This window comes from Phyllostomus discolor, chromosome 6, assembly GCF_004126475.2.
Source record: "Phyllostomus discolor isolate MPI-MPIP mPhyDis1 chromosome 6, mPhyDis1.pri.v3, whole genome shotgun sequence".
NCBI classification, from domain to species: domain Eukaryota; kingdom Metazoa; phylum Chordata; class Mammalia; order Chiroptera; family Phyllostomidae; genus Phyllostomus; species Phyllostomus discolor.
In genome coordinates, this window is record NC_040908.2 from 36,691,094 (window position 1) to 36,710,463 (window position 19,370).

Consider the following 19,370-nt stretch of genomic DNA (forward strand, 5'->3'; position numbering starts at 1 on the left):
TAATTCCAAATACCTCTACAGATCATGTGTGATAACAAGGCTAGAACATACAAAAATTATAGATGAGGTTTAATTTTGGAAATGAAGAAAATATGCAATATTTGCTATGTTTTTACATATTTATTTGAAAAAAATTAAAGTTGATCCTTATCTTCAATTAACTTCAGTGCATTTAGGAATCATGGGAGATTACTAAATCTAACCTTCAACTCATTTTGTTTCATTCTATTTATGCACTCTTTCACTGAACCTTCCATGTGTCCAGGGTTTGGCAAGGGGTTAGAGAAACAGACTAATAAGATGCCAGCCATGTCTGAATTAAAGGAATTCAAAATCTAGTGGGGGAAATGGACATATGAATTTGAAAAATTAACACACTTGTTAAGTACCAAAAGGAATACCATGTAGAAGGGGATAGTGTGGTAACTATAGAAGGCAGAATGGCAGTGAGCTATCAGAGAAGGGTTTTAGGAGGTGGTAAAATTTAAATTGAGTTCATACCGACCAACTGGGGGTATGAGTACTTTCATATGGGAAAATTATGTGTGTATGCAAAAAACCAAATGATGTAAAAACTTTGGGAAAACTGCAAATAGTGCGACACTGATGAATGCACTCGAGGAAGAAACTCGAAATGAGGGTGGCTGCACAGAGGGAGGACACAATGAAGGGCGCCACGTGCTTCCCGATGAGAATGAGTGATGTGTTTTAAACATGGGATTAGATCTCCATCTTGAAAATAAACCTCTGGAATCATGGTAAGAGATGACTCAGAAAAAAACCTAGTTAGAAAAATGAGCCTAGCTAGAAAAGAGAAGCAATAGGATTAGAGAGGATGAGAAATGGTAGATGTGTGAGGTAGGTTCTACAGTAGTTAGTGACTGGAGGAAAACAGAGATAGTACAGAATTTGAAGACAACTCTAGTTTTATAATGAGTTACTTGTGGGAGGGTGGTCACATTTATCAAGAATAAACACAAACACCTTACAAGTGTTTCCCCAGTTTTGACCTTCCAACGACATTTTTACTAATGTCATATATTTTCCTTTTATATGCTCTCTGAGTATTCAATACACTGTTACAACTTTTGATTTAAATATTTAGGTATCATTTAGAGCAACTGAAAATTTTAAAAACTGTTTTTATGTTTTTACTTCCATTTATTTATTTTGAGAAATCTTCATTTCTTTGTGTAAATCCAAACTTCTGTCTGGTATCATATTCCTTCTGGCTGAAACACTCCCCTTAACATTTCTTTATACCAGGTCTTCCAGCAAGGAATTCTCCTAGTATTTTCAGTATGTTTTTGGTCTGGGAAAATCTTTATTACTTGTTCTTCTATGAAGTTACTTTCACTGAGTATAGAATTGTGAGTTGACAGGTTTTTATCCTTTTGATATTTTAATAATATAATTTCAATGTCCTCTGGTTGCATAGATTCTCACACAAAGTCTGTTTTGATTATCTTTATTCTTCTGCATGTATCTTTTTTCTCTTAATGCCTCTAGGTATTCTCTTTGTCTTTGTTATTCATTAGTTTTAATATTATATGCCAGGATGTGTGTTTGAGTGTTTTTGGTATTTATTCTGCTTGGTGTTTTTTGAACTTCTTGGTCTGTGGTTTGACATGTGCCAGTAATTCAGGAAAATTCTTCATAAATAATTGGACTAATTAATATTTATAAATTGAAAAAGGAAACGAGCAAAGAGGGACAGATCAACAACAAAGGAGAGAGACAATGATAATGGATGTAATAAGAAACTAAAGGCTACTAAAGGGATGGGGTAGGAGCACCAGAAAATGGATCAGCCCTGACCCTCTCCCTCTGTAACTGGAGTATATAGAAATAAATTTACGGGTAGTGGGGCACAAAATTGAGAGCATTTATGTCGGGTACTCTTATTTTCCTCCTGAGATGGGGTCATTTGCTGAGCAGGGTATGTGAGTGGTAAAGGGCAGGGTTTCCAAAGGACAACATCCAAAGGGCCAAGACCACCCTTGTGTTCTCTGAATTTCATAAGTTCTGCTTCATGAGAGGTAAGCACAAGCTTAAAGAATTATATTTGCAAGCACTATCCATAAAGTATTAAAAGTAAAGCTCTGGAATGATTGGTGATTTTATTTTCATGCTATCTATAGCCTGAAAAATAAAAGCAGTTGATTTTTGTGTTGTCTATCTTGTCTAAGTTAATGCTTCTCAAAGTTTTCAAGCTTAAACCCTGTTTTAAACACCAATTTACTTGCATTCTGTATACAAAGATTTGTCTAAGTTTATGAAATGCTTGCTTTGTATCACCTGTAAATCATTTTCAAACAGAAAACATAGTTTAGAAATAAAGGGGAGGGAGAATGATAAATTAACTTACTCCATGTTTGAGTTCTCCATTTTTCATTAAAGATTGGATTTAGTCAATGCTGGAACTGACATATCAGAATATCTCAAAAATCAATAATCATGATTTTTTCTTCTTCCAGGTAATATTGGAGCTGTCAGGTTGGTGCAGCTGCAGAATTTCTCTGCTCTTCTGTGCCCTCTCTGCAAGTCTCTGGCAGGTGGACACAACGATAACAGCACTTCCACTCTCCGGATCGTGTTATTAATATTCCCAACTATGAATGAATGACTTCATCTTTCAGCCATGTCTGATTCTGTCACAGATATGCAGGCCTTGCCCTTGTATAGAGTAAATCCATATGTGACTTAACGAGAAAAATAGTAGTAAATCTGTTATATCTGATGTCATTTCAAGAGGATATCAAGTAATCTGAGACCCCTGGTCTTTTGTGTATTAAATACATATAAAATGAAAGCATTTGCTGCAAAATGCTTTTATTTAAACAATAATGCTGCAAAATGACCTGTGTAAATATTGCCTCTCTTTAGCATACCTAATAACCAGAAAGTTGATAGCATTGATTTCATGACATTTAAAATGGATATATACCTATTCACAAACCCTAAATCAAGCAGGTATATAGGTTAAAACAAAGCACATGGTCTCAGCATAAGTAGGAATAAACTAATCAATAGGCAACAAAGGTATCTGGTGGTAGCAAAAATCACAGACCCAGACCATAGTACATTACATGAGAATAGAATTTGGTGTCTGATAATAGACAAACGGAGCAAGCCATTGGCTTTATCAGCCTCTAGCTATGTGACTTGTTACTAAACTAGGCTAAAACTCATTAACCTACTCAATGTGATGGCTATGAGGATTAAATGAGATAAATTTGTGTAATAATTGTCTGACATTTACCTCATGTATAGTATATATGCTCACTCAACAACTGTTGGTTGCCTTTTTTCATTTATCACACTTCAAAAACTTGGTTCAGAGAAAAATGACTTATTTTCTGAACAGATATTTTGCACTACAAATTGAACCAAGAATTCCCTAGATATTCTAATATCTAGGCAAAGGGGTTCTAGATAAAACTTAAAACAATATGGGACATATTATCTACAATTTACAGACGATGACACTAAGTTCAGAGAAGTCCAGTAATTCATAAAACTAAGATTCCTGACATCAAAATCAAAGAGTTAAGTTCATTATAATCTCAGCAATAGTTCACACACACATATTATCTACACACACACACACACACACATATTAGACACTATTAATTTATATATGGTACCCCTTGCCTATAAGAAAAAAAAAGTAAGAGCCCTGGCAGTGTGACTCAGTTGGTTGGGTGTCATCATGCCCACTAAAAGGTCATTGGTTCAATTCCTGGTGGGGCACATGCCTGGGTTGAAGGTTTAGTCCTTGATCAGGGAATGTGCAAGAGGCAGCTGATCCATGTTTCTGTCTCATCCATGTTTCTGTCCCTGTCTTTCTCCCCACCTTCCCCTCTCTGTAGAATCACAAATTTGACAAACATTAAAGAAAAGTGAGTAAGAAACATCAGGATCTGGCTCTTCAGCACACCAATCCTACCTGTGTCTTGCTTATATAAAATTCCTCAAAAAGTTAAGAATTGAGCTACCATATGATCCTGCAGTCCCTCTTCTGGATATCTACCCAGAAAATATGAAAACTTTTATTTGTAAATATGTATGTAACTCTGTGCTCATTGAAGTATTTTTCTTAATAGCCAAGACATGGAAACAACCTGTCTTTTGATGGATGATTGGATAAAAAAGATGTGACACACACACTCACACACACACACACACACTGGAATACTATTCAGCAATAAAAAGATGAAATATTGCCATTTGCAACAACTTGGCTAAATCTTGAGAGTATTATTCTAAATGAAATAAGTCACAGATAGAGAGCAGGAACACGGCTATTGGCAGGGGAGTTTAGGGGGTGCAGAGGTAGAGCCAAAAGGAAAAAAGACTTACAGACAAAGACAACAGTGTGTGATTTCAGGGGGAAGGAGGTATAAGGGGGTTAAATGGTAATGGAAAAAAATACAATAATTTTTTAAAATAAAAGAAATAAGTCAAATGGAAAAGGACAAGAACCGTAATTTCACTCATATGTGGGATGTAAAACAAAAAGCAACAAATGAACAAACAAAACAAACATGTAAAGAAACAAAAAAACAAACTCATAGATCCAGACAACAGAACAGTGTTTACCAGAGGGGAATGGGGTTGGGGGAGGACAAAGAGGTAAAGGGCGTCAAATACATGGTGACAGAAAGAGAGTAGTAGGCTTCAGGTGGTGAGCACACAGCAGAGTACTTAGATGTTGTGTTATGAAGTTATACATCTGGAATTTACATAATGTTATTAACCAATGTTACCTCAATACATTTAATAAAACTTTGAGAAGTTAACAAGGCAGTACAGTCTATAAGGTAAATCTGAATTTGTCCCAAGATGCATTCACCACCACTTCAGGGACCATTATATCAGTTCCCCTATCAACTACCATCATTATCCTCCTGAATACATGACCAGAATTTAGAAGGAATGACCATGATCCTACCACTAGTGCATTTAAAAATATTTCTATTGAAATACCCAATAAAAGTAAGACATAGCATGCAAATGCTTATGTCTCTAACCCTTAAGACTTCTGCTTTTTTAAACTAAGAAGAAAGAATATCTGGCTAATTGAGTAAAGAAGATCACAAAACAACGGCTTCACCCCAACAAAACATTGAGCCTTGCAATAACTAGAAATTCTCAACACAAATACTGATTGATAAACTGAATATTCCCAAATAACACCTTAGTTGTTTATTTGTTACTGACAATAACTATCATTTATTGTGGATCTATTACACATCAAACACCAAAAACTCACTTGCCCAAATACACACAATTACTAAGAGGGAGAACTGGAAATTGAAACTGATGCTGTATGACTCCAAAGCTGATACTCTAACTAGGAGGCAAGGTAACCTGCACTATTTAATCATCTAATAAACTAATAGGAAATCCTTCTCATTCACTCTTGACAATGCCACTATGAACATCTGCAAAGATGCGTGATTTTGTTTGTTTTCATTTATAAGTAATTCTATGATGACATTGCTATGATATATGATTTCTTCTGAAGTTCTCCCAGATTTTCTTTTTATGATAAAGCAACAAGATACTTCTCTCTGGATTCCACTCCACCAGATCAAAGCACAGTGCCATGAATTCCTTAACTTCCAGGAATTAAATGTAAAAAGCCATGTTATTCTTCTACTCTTGCACATGTATCACTTCCCATGTACCCAAATTATACTGTGTCTGTGATGAAGCATCACCAATATTCACCAGTTATCTGCCCCTAGAAGAAATCATAAAATTAAGCAAATGCACTCTAACTCAGGAAGGAAATTTACTAGAGTATAAAACAATTATCTAACGTGGCATTTGACCAGAATCCTCAGGTTAACTAGAAATCAATAAGGAATTTTACCCTTGCAAAATGACCTTGACTTTGTAATCATCTCCATCTATATTTAAGAGGTTCTGTGAAAATGTACTTGATTTATAAAACAAACAAATAAAAAACCACCCCTGAGGTTTCTAATGCTTTGCCATTGTATTAGAAATAAGAAAAGTAACAGTCATTGGCATATTTCAATCAAGGACTTGTCATCCAGAATATTCAATGATGTAGGAAATATTTTTCGAGGTCAGGGGAATCTTCAAAAATGAAGTAATGGAAAAGAAATAAAATAAACTAGCAATAAGAAAGTAAAGCTCCATAGTTAACATTTTGGTTGAAATATTAAGTCAAATGAACAGAAAGCCTTATAAATAATTGCCACTGAAACAATGTAAGTTACTTCATCATATTTGTAAATTTGATGCACATCAATTTATTTGATGAGCTATCACTGATTATTAAATCAAATTAAAATATTGAATTAATTATGCTGTGTTCCAGATATTTTGGAGATACATATTCAGTCAGTAAGCACCTACTTTATGCAAATACTGTTCTGCAGACACAGGGTGAAATATGTCATGCAGCCTGCCCTCAAAGAGCTCACAGCCCAGTAGGACACATGCATATGAATATAGCCCAGTCTTCACTCTTCTAACCCAACTAGCTGTATGTTCTAAGCACAAATAATGAAATAAAGCACATAAATTCTAAAGCTTACATTTATTACTATTCACTAAACAATATTCCTTTAGTCTGCGGATAACACATAGAAATGAAGCCATTCACATACTTTCATATGTACTTGCTTTGGTCTCAAGAGCTTAAGCAATATTTTAAAAAGTGTAAAGTAATATAAGCATGTTTTAGAGAGAGCACTCTAATTTCTATATCACAGACCAAACATTACATTCACATGCAGCCATCCTATTGACAACATGATGTGTGCCCTTTTTCTGGGGACAAAAGGCCCCTCACGAACACAGATGACCTATGCCTGGCATGTTTAATTATAGTGTCCAGTTGTAAAGATGTAAGGAAGTAAAACATATTGAAATTTTGTTTAAATAAATGAAGTTATAACTTTATGTTTGGATTCACATGAAATATGGAAAATGAAAGGATGATAACATTTTTATATGTTGCATTATATGTGTATATATATGTTTATGTAGATAGATAAATAAGTTGTCATAAACAGATTATGAGTTTCTGTGTGTGTTTTACATTTGGTGGAAAGTAGGTATAAAAATATGTTTGATACAGAACATATATTGTTTAAAAATTTTGCACTGCTTCTGAACTTACTCTTTTTCCTTTTCTTCCATCACATCTACCAGTCATTTAACCAAGAATGCCTAGATTGCTTCAAAACTGAGACTACTGGCCATGTTCTTTCCAAAAAATTAAGGAGGGGCAGCCAAAGACAAGACACAGGTTCTCTTGAATGGCCCAGGTACTTTCAAACAGGCAGAAAGATGACTATCCACTATGGTTTGCAAACACTGGCTGTAAGAATATCTAGAAGAGACAACTAGAATGCTTAACATGAAAACTCAGTTGCTATGAACTGAACTGTGTTCCCCCAATTCATCTGTTGAAACCCTAACCCCCAATGTGAGCATATTTGGAGATGGGACCTTTGGGATGTATCAGGTTTAAATGAGGTCATGAGTGTGGAATTTTAGTGACCCTGTAAGAAGAGACACCAGAAAGCTTGTTCTGTCTGCCGTGTGAAGACACGGAGAGAGACGATAATCTGCAAGACAGGAAGAAAGCCTGCTCTGGCATCTGACCATGCTAGCACTCTGATTGCAGACTACCATACTCCAAAACTGTGAGAAAATTAATTTTTTTTGTTTAAGACACCCAGTCTATGGTATTTTATTAAGGCAGCCCAAGTAGACAGATAGTTATTTATATTTATCACTTAATTTTGAAGGAAGTAACTATGTTATGAATTACTGAGCCATAAATCTTTGTTTTTGAATTGGGAGGTTAAAGTATAGTTTACAATTTATTCAACTACTTTCTGAATATTCAGCTTCATATGGCTATCAATAAAAATAAAATTTTCTATACATGAAAATAAAAATGTATATCATTACCCATACCCAAGAAAACAGAGAAATGAATTTGAGACATCACAAGGTATAAATATTATAGGGAGTTTCATTTATAGGGATATAATCATGATTGCTTCAAAAATAAATAACCTCTCTATACTCCTGAATGTTTAAGGAAGAACTGAATTTCCTATAGAAATTCTATAGAATCTTAACTTTCCTTCTAGTCATGATGCTGGAAATAGCCTAATATATGTGCTGACATCCATTTGTCTGATTCCCCAAGATCCATTCTTGTGTTAAACCATCAGACAGTAAAGTACATTTACCACATTATCTCAGCTCTTCAAAGAACTGCTTTCACTGAGGCACAACTTAATGTAATGTTCTTTGCCTGTATTGAAGGTCGATACAGGAACCATTAGTTTGGGCAATGTTTCCTTATGTTTGAAGATTTTATTCATGGGTGTTCTCTGTATAAAGAGCAAGGGAAGAAATTTTCTTTCTTCTTTTTTTTTTTTAAAGAAAAGTGTTGTCCTCACATCTTCCTAATGTCAAAAAATACAAATAAAAGTTGTTAAACTCTCTATTTCAGTTTTTTTCTTAACATCTGAAAACTAAAGCCAAATATCATTGCTGTTATCTTGTTTTTACTAAACCCAAGATATTCAATTTATTTAAATAGGGTGCATAAAATCCTCTATTCTTGAAACATATAACTCAATGTACCTCTTAATGATTAGAATTTTTTCAAGACATATGGTACAGTAGCTGAAATCATTTCTTTTTCTCAGGGATTAAACTTTTTATTTTACCATAGCTTTTCACTGATGCATTTGAAAGTAACCAAAAGTCAAATGCAACTATTTGGTCTCATAATGGCATTTCAAATATGGGCCACCTAAGAAGTGATTTGCCCTTAATGGGCAGATATTGTGCTAAGTTGCAGCAAAGTGCAAAATGCACTAGATTCAGTACAATCCAAATAATAAGTCCATTTCACTAAATTTATGACTAAAGTCATGTTGCACAGTGCTTCACAAGTCAGACAATGTAAATTCTAAAAATAACCAGGATAGAGGATCCTCCACCTTAGCCACATTCTAGAAAGTTAGAAATATGTTCTGACCATTGCAGATACATTCCTCCCTACTCCTCCTACTCCTGTGTCTTCCCATCAGTGCCATGCTGTGCTAGCGAAGGACAACCTGTTCATTTGGAACTTCACTTAAGGAGATATTTAGAAGACTACCAACAGTTTTTACTGCATTTCAACTCAAGATTAGGATTGAGGTAAGGTAACTCAAGTATTATTTCTTCATGATAGCTAATGTGAAGATTGGTTTGAAAGTGAAGGGTTTGAAGTGATACAAAAGAACATTAGCTCCAAATCACATTTTATCAGATAACCACATAAATGTCTTTCAAATCTGGTACATCTGACTTATTAATTTGGATACAGGTGGCAGGTATAGAGTTACCATGATAGGTGATCTAATGCAGGGATGAATATGTACAATCTCACTATGCTTCACTGGCCAAACAATTGATGGCACCAACTCAGTGTCCCATCATCTAAACCAGCCCCTGAAGTCAGCTTGGGATAACTAGTTCTTTCTCTTGTTATAACATGTGTCTCACACCTGTATATATGTATAATATATATAATAAATATAATATATGATATATGTATAATTTTTTAATCCTCACCTGAGGACATATCCATTGATTCCAGAGAGAGAGGAAGGGGCAATAGGTAGATAGATAGATACATACATACGTTTATGCGAGAGAAATATTGATCTATTGCCTCCTGAATGTGCTCTAACAGTGGACCAAACCCAGAATGTTCCAGAATCAAACCTGCAGCCTTTTGGTTTACAGGACGATGGTCCAACCAGCTGAGCCACACTGGCCAGCGCACTTACCTAGCTATATGAACATGCCCTTTTTCTTTGTACACTTGAGACCCTTTAAATATTACCTAGGGAAGTTATGACAAATTAATGGAAGCTCTGATAAACATGGCAGATTAAACATATTTATCCTCAGCCTCTAAGAATACCACCAAAATGAAAATAAATCAGTAAAAATGGATGAAACATGAGGGCAAAGTAAATGAAAGACAACTACAGCACATAAAATATATCAATAAAGATGTAGACAGTGAGAATAAATTCACAAATGGTAACTGTCCTAATAAATGGAGACAACTGAAACCAAATCCAGCCAGGGAGCCCCTAGAGACTCAGTAATTAAAGGTACAGGTAATTGTGTAGGCAGATATATAGGCAGAAGTAAAGGATGGGTCTGAAAAAGGGAGGACTTGTTGGAAGTCTTAATGGGAATTTTGACCCTCATATCTATTTTCTTACAGTAGAATAATTTGGAGTTAAATTTCTGAAAATGTTGAAATTAAGAACCTGTGGATTTGAGGCTGCACAGGTGGGGGCGGTGATATTGTGCAATTTTAAGAACAGGAAAATTAATTGAATTACACATTCTAAAAGGAGACTCACACTCTAGTTCTCATACTCCACTCCCAGAAGGCTAACAGTCAAGTTTACACATACCTTTTGGGCAGTGGGTTGGAGGAGTCAGCCATAGGAGACTGGTTTGAACTGGAAAACACAATACACATATATCTAGTCATTATGTTGCACACCTTAAAATTATACAATATTATATGTCAATGATATCTCAATAAAACAGGGGAAAACCCATATCTACAAATACTGATTTTGAACTTTTCCCAATGAAATGGCTAAGTCCTTAGGAAACAGTGCTATAGAAAGATTATAAACCTATGCAAAGAGAGCACTTCCAAATACCTTTCATGCACCTCACTCTTAAAGAGGTGCATTATAAGATATTTGGTAAACATCCTTTAGTGAAAAATAGAAAAGAAACAGAAAAAAAGCACCTTGGAGAAGGAGAGAAAATACTGAAACATTATCATTAGTGGTCTCAGAGAGAAAAGAAGTTACTGAAATCATGATGTAAAAGCAGTTTGCTATAAAATAGAAACAGAAACAAAATATAATTGGACAGAAGAAATAAAAAATTCAAAGGATGAGCTTGAAGTTAAAAGACAACTGTATGGGGGGAGGATTGGATGTGGAAGGTGGGGGGTAGGTAGGGCAGGGGAGAGTAATGGTCAAAAAATGGGATCAACTGTAATTGAACAATGATAAAAAAATAAAAATAAAAAAAGAGAAAAAACTCTCTTTACTTGGACTTCTGAACCAAAAGTTTGAATATTGATTGTGGTAAAATAATTTAAATGATTTTCATGACCAAGTAAAAGCAAGGAAATCATGTAAAGTGAAGTGAAATGAATTTCCAGTGTGAAAGTTACAAAAATAATTGAAGAAAATTATCAGAAACACAGAATAAAAAAAATAATTGAAAAACAGAGGGGAGAAATTATATCGTCAGTCCAGGTGTTTCAACATTGAACTAATTCACACGTGGCAAATACAAGGCCTGAAGGCCGAATGTGGCCCTCCACCTTGTTTTATCCAGACTGAATTGAAGGCACAGGTAATTGTGTAGGCAGATATATAGGCAGAAGTAAAGGATGGGTCTGAAAAAGGGAGGACTTGTTGGAAGTCTTAATGGGAATTTTGACCCTCATATCTATTTTCTTACAGTAGAATAATTTGGAGTTAATCTTCTGAAAATGTTGAAATTAAGAACCTTGTTTCTACTCAGCGCAGTGTGGAGCTACTTGCCCCTAGTTAAGGAGTAGTTACACTTACACAGCCCTAAAATTGCATTCGGCCCTTTAAAGGCAACCATGAAGCTGATGTGGCCCCTGGTGAAAGTGCGTTTGACACCCCCGAACTGATTAGAGCTCTACCACCAGAATCAAAGCATCAAAAAAAAAAAAAAAAAAAAAATAGAGGGAATAAATTATCAAAGAAAGATTAAAAGAAAATTGTGCAGAAATTTGGTTTCCAGAAAGGAAAGCTCCTCCCAGTGTCTAACGCGATGAAAAGATTCAAACCAAGGCAATTATCATGATGTTTAGAAACCTTAAACATAAGCATGCTTAAAGCATTAGAGGAAAAGAAAATGGATCACAAAGAATCAGGAATCAGAATGATATGAAACTTTATGACAGCAACACTGAAAGTCAAAAGACAACAAAAGAATGGTTTCAACATTTTAATCTAAGGGAACATGATTTCCCACATAGAATGTTATACAAATCACAGCAAATTTTACACAAGAACCTTCCTTGTCTTCTCCCTACCTCTTCCTCCTGTGCTGCCTACTCTGAGTACCTATGTAATGTGAGAGATCCAGCAGACATTTTTGACCATCAGATAGCAAGTCCTGCATGAGCGTAGTATCACAGAGAGAAGGCGCCATGATCTCTGATGACTTCTGTAGCTACCATAACTGCACAGAACCAGCTTCCACTACTTTCACATTAGCACAAAGTCATGTTATGGCTTGTTTAAGCCATTGTTGTTTTGGTGCCTCTTATAAGAGCCACATGCAATTTATACTGACACACGTGAATCCAGAAACAGGCTTTATCCGATTAGTGAGGCAAAGGAAATTCTTAGTATGAGAAGTTGCAAGATGAGAGCTGTATCTCACTGAGAGAGAACAACCAATCCTTATTGGAGCAGGAGGACAGAGGCACCCACAGGGAAAATTAAACTGGTGGATTAACTGATTATCTTAGACACATCAAGAGGCATTTTGTAACTCTGTCAGTGAATTTACATATAAAATAACCATATGCTCACACAATGCAACTATTAACTCAATGGGAACAAAATTTGGATGGAAAGTCTAAATAATTATATGGCATAATTTTGGTAGTAAACAATATTTAATGAGTCATCATTTATAAAATAAAATGAGTAGTTCTCAAATGCAGGCAATTTGGTCCTCCAGAAGATATTTGACACTTTCTGGAGATGTTTTTGGTCATGGCGACTGGAATGTGTTACTGTCGTCTAGTGGGTAGGTGCCAGGGGTGTGGCTGAACATCCCAGGGCACAGGACAGCCCATTACACATGCTGGTAGTAGTACCCAAGAGAAACCTTGCATAATGGTTATATATTAGAAACTCAGAACAATGACTTAAACAGAAATTTTAATTTTAGAAGATATAGAAATGTAGGTGTTTGGAGTATGTGTGGATGTCTGTATGCATAAAAAAGAGTTAAAGAGAGATAAAACCCGTTTTTATTATCATAAAATCAATTTTTAATATATACAATTTGAAGGTCAGAAAGAGATGTTTAAATACATTATTTAGAAATATGCAGGCAAACATCTGTTCCAATAACCAGAACCGATGACACTGGCTGCTCTGCACTGTGGGTAAGGCTGAGGGGAAACAGGGCAGGGTAATGCTGCTGCTTTCTGTTATAAGCTGCTTAGTACTGTTTGACTTTTAACACTATATTCAATAAATTTATACTTGTAATAATGGAATATTTAAAAATTAGAAAATATAAAAATATGAATTATGGAATTAGATTTCTTGCTTGAAAGCAATGTAAATTTAATCACTATTTTTCTTGGTTAAAGCAACTTTTCAGGTATGAAAAACAATCCTTTCTTTTCTTCTCCCTTCCTGGGATTGATCATTAAATGTGTTACATAGCTCAGCCATCATGCCTATGTTGTTCATCATGTCTATATTACTGCCCTTCCTGAGGCCTAAAGAAAGCACTAGTCAATGGTTTTCTAACTGTTGTTAAACTGAGATGAAGTTTTAATGTTTTTTGTAAAAGGTATATTCATTAAGTAAGAATAGGTGGAAGATATCAAACAACAGGAAAATTATATGAAAAAAACAATTGACAAATAAATGCACTTGTTTATAAAGAGATAAAAGATTATCTAAAATTGTAACCATATGCAGTAAAACAAAAATCATTATGGGTTGCCATTGAGATTGGTAAAGAGTATAAAAAAGAATGACAGTAACTTAGGGAATTAATTAAATCATATGCTGCAGGGTAAAACACAAACCCCTTGTGAGGAGTTTTTTCACAACATCTATCAAGAGCTTTAATGCTCATTTATTTAAAATCTGTAATTCCACTTTGCTAAACATACTGTAAAGTAATAAATGAACACAATTCTAAGGATTTATGTACAAAGATGTTTATCTTGAGATTTATGGAAGTAAAATGGCTTAGATATCTAAGAATGTGACATAAAATATAAATGAATATATTAAGGTATATACATATACAAAGGGAATGCAACCCTAGGTATATGAAGTGTGTCCAGGAGGTATCCAGCCATGTAATATGAAAAATAGAGACATTTATCAAAGAAACAAGAGACAAAATACAAGAAGCATTGTATATAGGACAATGACACCTCAGTCCCCTTTGAAGTAGGCACCTTGGGACCTCACAGAGTTCTTCCAATCACCATCAGCTGCCCCATTGTATTTTCTTGAATCTCATCAATGGTCTGAAATCTCTTCCCTTTCAAAGGTGATTTTAGTTTTGGGAAAATTCAGAAGTCTCAGGGCACCAAATCTAGGCTGTAGGGGAGCTGAGCCACCTGGGTGATTTGATGTTTTGCCAAAAGCTCTGAATAAGATGTGATACATGAGTGGGCGTGTTGTAAAGCTGGCAAGCACCAGTTGTCCATAGCTGCAGCCTTCTGAATTATCTGAATATTCTTCATAGAGGATTGTTCAAGCTTAACATAAAATTTGATGCAGGTTCATTGCTCTACTCACTCAGAATGTCACAGCCACACAGTATCCATGCTCACTCAACAGCATCTCCTGCCCCCACTGACTAGTACAGTGAAGTCCTCATTGTTCACTCATATGCATTCCAGTCCACTCTCCTTGGCTGCCAGGTTACATTGGTGTTGCACAAGCCATTCTCATTATATTAACAATGGCTGAACTTTCCAAACAGACCTTGTATACCAACATGGGTAACTGTTCACAGTATACTTAGTGGGGAATAATATTTAAAAGTATATTTATGCAAATATCACATATGTATATCTGAAAATATATATACAAAAGAACTATAGCAATTTTCTCGGGGTACAGGGTTGTAGGTGGATTATCATTTTCTCCATGTATTTGAGTATACTATTTTAAATTCTATTTGCTTTTGAAAAAATATTAAAACATATATTCCCCACCAAGCCCATCACCAAATTCCCAGGCTGTAGGACTCTTGTTTCTCAAGTAATTGCAACACAAAGACCACTGATAAACCTGAGCCCCAAGAAAGCCTCCTCCATCTGTCCTGCCCACTTCCCCAGGAGTCTTCTGATTTCCTTTTTGTTTTTCCAGGGTCTTCAGAATAGCTCTGCAGAATTTTGGAATACTATGATAACTTAACACATTCAAAAGCAAAATTAAGAGGGATGTTTTGGCACAAGGATAGTAAACAGTATTCAGTAAACAATATTTTCATTTGTTAAAGGGGCATTTGCCATGAAAGCATCACAGATCTAAATAATGCTCACAAGAAATGCTTTCTCTTTTTATCTTAAGAAACTATGTAAGTGAACAAAAATGTTCACGGGTATATTCACATTAAACCAACCCCTAAAATGTTCAAGACCCAAAGCAAGAAAACAGACAGATGAAGCCCACATACCATGTATCTAAATATTTATACATCATAAACCAAGCTAATGCACCACTAAATAAAAACGTTTTTCTTATTTTGACAAATCTGCCTTTATTATTAAAAAATTGAAAATAATAAAACTATGTTTTTATGCAATTGAAGTTAGGCAAAATATCAAAGATTATATTTAATCAATATTGCATATTCCTGGGCATTCTCTTGTTGAGCTGGCAATGTTTGGAGATGTAATTAATAGACAAAGAATGCCTAACTGACAAATTATATTCCAAAATATTTTTGCTTTTATTTCATGAAAATCACATTATTTTTATAATAATGTTATGTTATTTTTGTTCTGCTAACTGGAATGATCTAAGAATTAAAATATAAAATGGTAGTGTATTCAAAGCATCCAAATTTGGAATTATTTTCATCAAAAGTGTAAATTAAGTAAATAATTTAAGTAAATTAAAAATAATAATTTAATCACAGTGATGTGGTGGAACATTACATACTTTCTTGGCTGTCTTGCAAGTGCTGCAGATTTTGTGCTATTTTTTAAAGATTTTATTTATTTATTTTTAGAGAGGGAAGGGAGGGAGAAAGAGAGAGGGAGAGAAACATCAATGTGCAGTTGCTGGGGGTCATGGCCTGCAACCCAGGCATGTACCCTGACTGGGAATTGAACCTGCGACACTTTGGTTTGCAGCCTGCACTCAATCCACTGAGCTATGCCAGTGATGGCTTGATTTTGTGCTATTTTTAAGTGCCTCCAGAACCAGGAACTGGAACACAGAGGAACAGAGAATGGATGCTCAGAACTGCAGGGGCTGATACTTTGTCATGTAAGAATCTATGACATTTTTCTATGTGAGAGGGAGAATTTCGTGAGTTAGTATTTTTTCTCTTTACTAAAGCACTGTTGATGTTCAGACCATGAAGGCATATTCATCTATGATTTTGACAGTGACCTGACACACAATCTTCATGGCATTCAGACTTTGTCATTTTTGTTTTCAGAGATATGATGCAAGAGATAGAGAAGCATTTCCTTGGAAACTGAAGGGCATACCACAAAAGAGGTTGTTAAGTTCAATGCCTAGGCTATGAGAGCACAAAGTGCTAGATCCCTGATAACAGCACTTCCAACATGTCCTTTAACAAACTTGAGACTCTGTGCTCCAGGGAGTGATACGTGAGTCCTTTTATAATTGCGGGTCTTAGGGCAGGGGCTACTCTTTCCCAGTTATGAGGGTACTGATAAGGAAGCCCCATCTTCATCTCCTTATTTCTACCTCATCCCACTTACTTTCAGTTCAGGTGAATTTGGCTTGTATCTGATAAACCTACTGAAACTGTTGTCTTGAAATTCATCAGTACTGCATTCTAAAGCAATGAATCCTATAGAAAACTCCCAGGATATAATCTCTCTGTATCATCCCCACTAATTCTTCCCAACTCCTTGAAACTCTTCCTTTCCTAGGTTTTCAGGGCAATACTCTTCTATTTTTCTTACTCAGCCTGTGATAACTTTGTATGCTTCCTTGGCTAAAACAGATTGATAAAGCCAGTTTATATGTATACTGGTCAATAAACTATGTAATATGTATACATATAAGGATGGATTGATCAACAGATTGATGGATGGATAGGTAGGAGGGTGAAACAAGATAATGATTTGAACTAGGTTTTGTTCTCTGTTAGCTGACTGTTATGTGTGTGTTAATGAGTATACAGGCACGTGTTGTATTTAATTTTTTTTGATAATTCATTATTTTGGCTTACATATCCAGAAAATAGAGTGCAAAACTAGGGATTAAATCTCAGGACAAAAATAAATATAAAAGAGTAAATCTGTGACCCTTGACTATCTGATTAAATACTAAAACGATATACTTCCATCGTTCTTCTGTTATATAAGATGCTCGGTGAAATTTTGAGATGAATATTCATTTTTATAGTAAATATATGTGTATACATGTTTTATATATTATATATGTATATAAATACACACAATGTTTACACACTAAATATCACATTGCAATATTTTTAAACCATGAAAGCATTTCCTAATAGTCTACATATTCTGCAACATGGTTCATTAGCTATTCAAAGAGTATTTCATGGCCTATTATGAGTCCAGCACTATATTCAAAGCATTAGAAATTCAAAAGAGGAAAATATAATAGTCTTTTAGTTATTTCCTCTTTAAGGTTTTTAACTTGTTCATATGGTCATATATATTTTTATTGAGATTATTTCTAGAAATTTCATTATTTTACAACTTTGGCATGATTTTTTGTTCTTTTAGATATTTATTACTGATATCAAATGCTCTTAGTGATAATAGCTTTTATATAGCTTTTGTAGATATTGAAATCTTGCAGTCAAATATACTTAGGCTACTGAGAAACATGTTCCTTGTCTTGTCATTACTATCTAATAAATAAAACTATTTCTACTGCAATATTTAAAAACTGGAGATATTAGTTACTTCTATTCTCTCTCAGACATTTTAGATAGGAAAACAATACAAAACAACTTTTGTATCACTTTTTAGCATGCAATTTTTAAAATAAAATTGTCTATTTTCCTCTCTGTCCCTTCCTATGCACTACTTAATAGAGTGCATATGATGTATATTATTTTCTTATTCATAACAACTTAAGTGAGAAAAAACTTAAGAATTACCTTTTTCTTAGGCAAAGGAATGATCTAATTACATACTGAACTTATAATACTAAGTTAAGATAATTATTTAATTAAGATGCCAAATTACAGTACTACTTTAAACTACAGTGTTTCATTACTTGGATTTACATTTAGAATTTTTCTAGTGCTTATTAAAAGACTCTATTATTCTATTATAATCATCATTGGAATATAATTTATATTACTAAAATGCTATATTTATGATCCATTATAGAATTTCCTCTTATTAAGCCCAAGTTTTATGGGTTTATAGTAAAACATGCAAATAGATATACAATCTTTCTGATGACATTGAAATTCTGTGTTCTCTTCTACCTTCTTATTCTACCTCCAACTAACCAGATATTGTAGTTAAAAGAGAGAGAGAAATGATTAAAAACACTTTTTTTTCCTAGTTAAATCTGTTTTTCCTACCTTATCTCTGAGTTTGATCACTTCTCTTTCCAGATCCTTGGGTTTCTTATCTTCTTACAGGAATTGCATCCTGCACTCAAAGGCATCAGCAAAAATCTAAGGAATTTTTAGGAATAGTAGGAACTTCATTAGATCAAATGATCAAAGACACTTGGCTTTACCTCAACACTCCTCCCCACCCACCATTTCCACCCACCCCCATACAAGCACATCTGCTTTCAATTCTGGGTCCCAGGGATTTTATTAAGGCACCCAATGTAATAGGCTCTGTGCCTGTACAATAACACATGGCACGGTGCTGGACTATGAACTAGTAGCAAGGGAAACCCTGGTTTCATTAAGGTTTTATCTAGAACTTACAGGGATAACCAGTTAAAATATATATAAAATTAATTTAATCAATCACTCATTTCTTCTTCTATGACAATAAATAATTTATTGCCCTTTGTTTTCACTAAATTGATTGAATCAGTGTTTCCAGGACATTGAAATTTCAAATCATGAAAGAAAAAGAATTTAATTGGATGCAGTCAAAACTTCATGTTGAAGTTCAGGGCTAAGATAATTAAAAGGCTATGTACTCTTTGTTTTTTCTTCTTTGTGTTATTGTTACTGTGGGAGAAATATATCAGAGTAACATTTGCATTTTGTTATTTGGTGTACAGTTTGAGGAGCCCTGAAAATTTCAAAACGATATTCATCTAAGTCTGGTCACATTTGAGTTAATTCTTCAA